The sequence below is a fragment of the Poromitra crassiceps genome (assembly GCF_964638095.1).
Source record: "Poromitra crassiceps genome assembly, chromosome: 19".
In the NCBI taxonomy this organism is placed as follows: domain Eukaryota; kingdom Metazoa; phylum Chordata; class Actinopteri; order Beryciformes; family Melamphaidae; genus Poromitra; species Poromitra crassiceps.
The window spans coordinates 5,676,518-5,682,558 of NC_139646.1; positions in this window are offsets into that span (position 1 = coordinate 5,676,518).

Consider the following 6,041-nt stretch of genomic DNA (forward strand, 5'->3'; position numbering starts at 1 on the left):
CGTGTTTATTCTGCCTTGGCCCCCGTGAAAAGGGTCTATCGGAAACTATACAATACTTAAAGACCCCCTAAAGTCATGTTTCAAGATGTATATAAAATACTCTACTTTGAATCATAATTTGTGTCTGATGGTTTTTCCCGCAAAAAAGGTTGAATTATCTTGTATATTTAGAACACGAATAGCCCGGTTCGATGGACAACAGTTTAAGGCAAGTACTGTTTTATTGTGCTTGCATGTATGGGCCTTTGTATAGTAGGGCCTGTATAGTAGCTTGTATAGTAGCTTGTATAGTAGGGCCTTTGAGAATGGAGCCCACAGTGGAATTCACAGGGGGTTGACTGAGACTACGATATGAGAGAAACAAATGAGTAGTCGAATTCTGAGGCTATGGTCTGTATTATAGGTAGCCCACACACCAGTGGAGAAAGAAAGGAAGTTGACTTTGTGGATAAGAAGCAGGAATGAGCGGCGCATGCATGGCTGGCAGCAAACATTCCTTTCCAGGGGATGTTTATCGTTTCCTGGAAGGCCTCCTGCCATCTCATCAATATACTGCAAAGGTTACTCCCGTACTCCTCTCTCCCTGTTTCTACCCTGCTCACCCTCTGCATTCATTCTTAAAGGAATAGTTCACCAAAAAATGAAAATTCTGTCATAATCTAGCTGTGTGTCATGCCAAATGATGCACAGGGGAAATGTGTTATTAGTCCATAAACACACAGGGAGGCCATCACAACTTCATAGCAGCCTTCTCCAATGAGGACCAGATTTCCAAAACAAAAACAGACAAAAAAAAATCACACATGTGAATTGAAAGACCATTATCTGCTGCAATTCAGCCAGCTAGTTAAGATTTGCACTAAATCATGGTGTAAATATAGGTCTTTTTGGAACTGTGAAGATCTGGTCCCCACTGACTTCAGTTTTGGAGAAAGCTGCTATGGAGTTGTGCTGGCAACCTCCCTGTGTGTATGGACAAACTTCACCTGTTTCAACTGGCATGACGGGGAGGAGATGACAGATCTTTTTTTTTTTTGTGAACTGTTCCTTTAAGCTTTCTTATCAATTATTCCCCCAGATGCATAAACTGCAGTGTTTTTACTTCAGTGATCCTGGCTCCCTCCCAATATGGAGTCCTCCCTTCCTCTGGTCCAGAGGAAGGGGCTCCATATCACAAAGTCCATGCGTGATATATTTCCACTACTCAAATGACAGCTGGTGGGAGTGTTTAGAAAAGAACAGCAGAGCCACGCAGCTGGGTTGGATGGATGTGCGTGCCATGTAGAGTCTGTCTCCCCGTCTCCCCCCACCACCAACCTCATAGCCCATTAGGGAAACTGTGGGCTTTATGTCACGGATATGTGCCCATCCGAACCAGTCAATGATCTTGCTACAACACGAAGCTGTGCTGACAATGACATCCGTTAGATCAGTGATGAGATTTTGTCTCTCGAACCCAAAGAATATTTTTTATGACCTCCCTCGAATGGATGGAGTTGGCGAGAGGTGAGAGGTTATGTTTTCACCCCTGTTTGTCTGTTTGTGGGCAGGATATCTATTTGCACAAAACTTGACAGAGAAGCAGATCATGGGCCAACTTAAGAAGTGATTAACGTTCCATGCCCCGCTGGCCAAAAGGTGGCATGGCAATGGGCATGTTCAATCACAAAAAGGCACTTAACGGATTCACATAACACCACGAAACCTTGTAGAAAGGTTGGTCATGAGCCAAGGATGAACTGATTAACTTTTCATGCCCACTGGCCAAAAGGAGGCATGACCATGGAGGTAGCCAATCACAAAGGCGTCCAAATTCAAAACGGATTCACGTTAACACCACGCCGTGGCAGAGATATGCACTCTGCCAAGTGCCCTCTAGTTGTTTGATATGATTTTGTCTGAATCCCATTTGTAGGTGTAGAAAAAAACAGTGAAACTATGATCAAAATAACTTGTAAATGAAATAATGATGAAGTTTAACTTAACAATTCGTCAATTTGTCGGGGACCTCCTGGAACCTCCTCGAGAACCCCTGGTGGTCCACCCCACGTTGAGAACCACTGAATTACATGTAAGGGGACAGGGCCTTCACTGTAAGGGCCCCTCCACTCTGGAACAACCTGCCAGTGGAGATCAGGCTGGCAGAGTCAGTTCCCCCATTTTACCTAACTTTTTAAGACCCATTTTTATCAAGCAGCTTTTAATGTGACGTTTATTCTACTTTGTTCTATTTTATATTGATTGCTTGTGTTCTTTTCTATTGACTGTTTTACATGATTTATCGACTGCTGTGAAACACATTGTTACTTGTATTGAAAAGAGGTATACAAATAAAGTTATGATGATGATGGAAAAAAACCTCAATCACCTCATTATATATTTAATTACAGCTGCAAGCATCAGGGCTCATTAGACTCAGCCACTCTGTGTATTTAACCCCTCTTAGCCCTAGTGTCCTTCCACCTTATTTTGTGTGCGTAAATGACTCAAGTAAGTACCTCTTGTTGTATTATGCTGCTTTACCCTGTATTATATTACATGTTACCATGCATGTTAATTGATATATATATTGATATTGTTTCTCTCTGTTGTATTGCAGAACCACACACTGGATTCCTTTGTCACACACACACACACCATTAGTTTTGGATCACACACCTCTGTACTTCACATACCTTTCCTTTAACCAACAATGACCAATACTTTTTTTTTTTATCAGTAGCCTAGCTACTGCACAACATAAGAAACATTGATTTGATGACTATATGCTTTGTCAGGAACCTTTTATTTCCCAAGTCAGGTATTTTTCTAAAACAGTCCTCGTCATATTTCCTGATAAGTAGCGTAATCAAATGCCAAAACATTAAAGTGTTACTGCTGTGTCAGTTATTTATACAGGAAGGGTGTATGACGAGCAAACTGACTCAGACTCAGGCAACAAATGTAACACATTTCGCCCCTATGAGCCTGAGACGCTCTGGTAGGGCATTGCTAGCCATTCCGCAGCCTAGGCTGAAAACTAAAGGAGACAGGGCCTTCACTGTAAGGGCCCCTCCACTCTGTCGACTAGGCTGAAAACTGAAGGAGACAGAGCCTTCACTGTAAGGGCCCCTCCACTCTGTCGACTAGGCTGAAAACTAAAGGAGACAGAGCCTTCACTGTAAGGGCCCCTCCACTCTGTCGACTAGGCTGAAAACTGAAGGAGACAGAGCCTTCACTGTAAGGGCCCCTCCACTCTGTCGACTAGGCTGAAAACTAAAGGAGACAGGGCCTTCACTGTAAGGGCCCCTCCACTCTGTCGACTAGGCTGAAAACTAAAGGAGACAGGACCTTCACTGTAAGGGCCCCTCCACTCTGTCGACTAGGCCGAAAACTAAAGGAGACAGGGCCTTCACTGTAAAGGCCTAAACATGGTCGTCCGTCAGAGCCTCGCCCCGCCCTCCCCGTGTGACGGCGGGTGGAGCGCCATCCTACGGGGAGGGGCCGCCGTCGGCTGACGGGGGCTGCTCGAAAATGTGACTTCACGGCGACGATACGTGCGTGACGACAGCTGCAGGAGAGTTGTGATTGGCCGTTGCCTTGGCTCTTCGTCGTAAAGTCGCCTTTCAAAGCATGATGTTAGATTATAACGAACTAGTTGTGTGGCTTAGCCTTCCCAAATGTTGAGGGTCGTTTTTTAGAATTTAATACATAGAATTGGGAACGTTACATTCAATTTCATTCAGACTGCCTGGCACACAATCTCTGCCATTTTCACACGGAGCTTCCACAGGAGGGAGGGAGGGAGGGCGTAGTGGCGTCCGAGCATGTAGGGCTCGCTGGCGCCGCCAGACGGCGAGACGGCTCCAATTCGAGGCGGACGGACGACCATGTTTAGGCCTTAAGGGCCCCTCCACTCTGTCGACTAGGCTGAAAACTAAAGGAGACAGGGCCTTCACTGTAAGGGCCCCTCCACTCTGTCGACTAGGCTGAAAACTAAAGGAGACAGGGCCTTCACTGTAAGGGCCCCTCCACTCTGTCGACTAGGCTGAAAACTAAAGGAGACAGGGCCTTCACTGTAAGGGCCCCTCCACTCTGTCGACTAGGCTGAAAACTAAAGGAGACAGGGCCTTCACTGTAAGGGCCCCTCCACTCTGTCGACTAGGCTGAAAACTAAAGGAGACAGGGCCTTCACTGTAAGGGCCCCTCCACTCTGTCGACTAGGCTGAAAACTAAAGGAGACAGGGCCTTCACTGTAAGGGCCCCTCCACTCTGTCAACTAGGCTGAAAACTAAAGGAGACAGGGCCTTCACTGTGAGGGCCCCTCCACTCTGTCAATTAGGCTGAAAACTAAAGGAGGCAGGGCCTTCACTGTAAGGGCCCCTCCACTCTGTCCACTAGGCTGAAAACTAAAGGAGACAGGGCCTTCACTGTGAGGGCCCCTCCACTCTGTCGACTAGGCTGAAAACTAAAGGAGACAGGACCTTCACTGTGAGGGCCCCTCCACTCTGTCGACTAGGCTGAAAACTAAAGGAGACAGGGCCCTCACTGTAAGGGCCCCTCCACTCTGTCGACTAGGCTGAAAACTAAAGGAGACAGGGCCTTCACTGTAAGGGCCCCTCCACTCTGGAACAACCTGCCAGTGGAGATCAGGCTGGCAGAGTCAGTTCCCCCATTTTACCTAACTTCTTAAGACCCATTTTTATCGGGCAGCTTTTAATGTGACGTTTATTCTACTTTGTTCTATTTTATATTGATTGCTTGCGTGTTCTTTTCTATTGACTGTTTTACATGATTTATCGACTGCTGTGAAACACATTGTTACTTGTATTGAAAAGAGGTAGACAAATAAAGTTATGATGATGATGATGATGGAAAAAAACCTCAATCACCTCATTATATATTTAATTACAGCTGCAAGCATCAGGGCTCATTAGACTCAGCCACTCTGTGTATTTAACACACCCTTAGTTTTGGATCACACATACTTCACATAGCTTTCCTTTAACCAACAATAAATTATCAGACTGGAAACGCTATGTGCTCTTTTGCCCTTAACGACAAACCATTGTGTTGAGCATTTCCCGGACCCTCCTTAAGAACAGTTTCCCTCTGTGATTACTCTCATGCATTCAATTCTCATGGGTTATATTCATCTTCATTATTGCTATATACTGAGGAAGATGTGTGGAGGTCTCCATTCAAAAGTAGGTCATACTGTCTTGTCTGATCTTAATAGGTATCTGTCAGTTCTTTCTATTTTCCAAAGTAGTAATTTGAATGACAGAGAAAATGTTGGTTCCATTGGCCTCGTTTCATAATCAATAAGCTCCAAAATGGATACCTGTTTTTCCTGAGAAGTGTTAACAACGAATACCTCAGAGCTTTTCCTGAGAAGTGTTCAAACAAAGTGATACCTCAGTGTTTTCCTGAGAAGCCTCAAAGCTACCCACCTTCACACTCTCGGCAATAGAGGTGTTGCTCATGCGGGAGAAGAATGATTCAATTCCATTCTACAACATAGATACTATTTTGCCATCTTAATCTTCAGATTGAGTTAGTGGTTTAACACCAATCTGGGCACCCAGTCTTATCAGTCTGACTAAGTTCTTAGTCATCAGACTGATAGACTCTGGGTTTCCAGATTGGTGTTCTAGTGAAGAGTAAATCCACTTTGCTATATTTTAATGTTTGTGTCTATTATGTGTTTCAATTTTTTTTTTTACATTAACTCAATGCTGTTTGCTGTGGGTGTTTATCCCACAGACCATTGTTAGGTGACTGATTATGATTTGACTGGACTGCTCACAGGAGACAGCCGCTTCCTGCCAGTTTGAATCATGAGATAAAGGGCAACTGAGGACGACTAGAGATATTTGTTGTTGTCATTATGCTCGTCTGGTAATGTTAATCATCTTAAACAATGTTATCTCACAATACTCCTTTCCATAAAATATCCTTCTAACCAGATGAAGTTGTTCTACGCCATTTAAAGAGCTGAGATACATTTTCATGAGGTTTTAAATGAACAGCACTGTAGCTTTGGAAGACACATGATCATC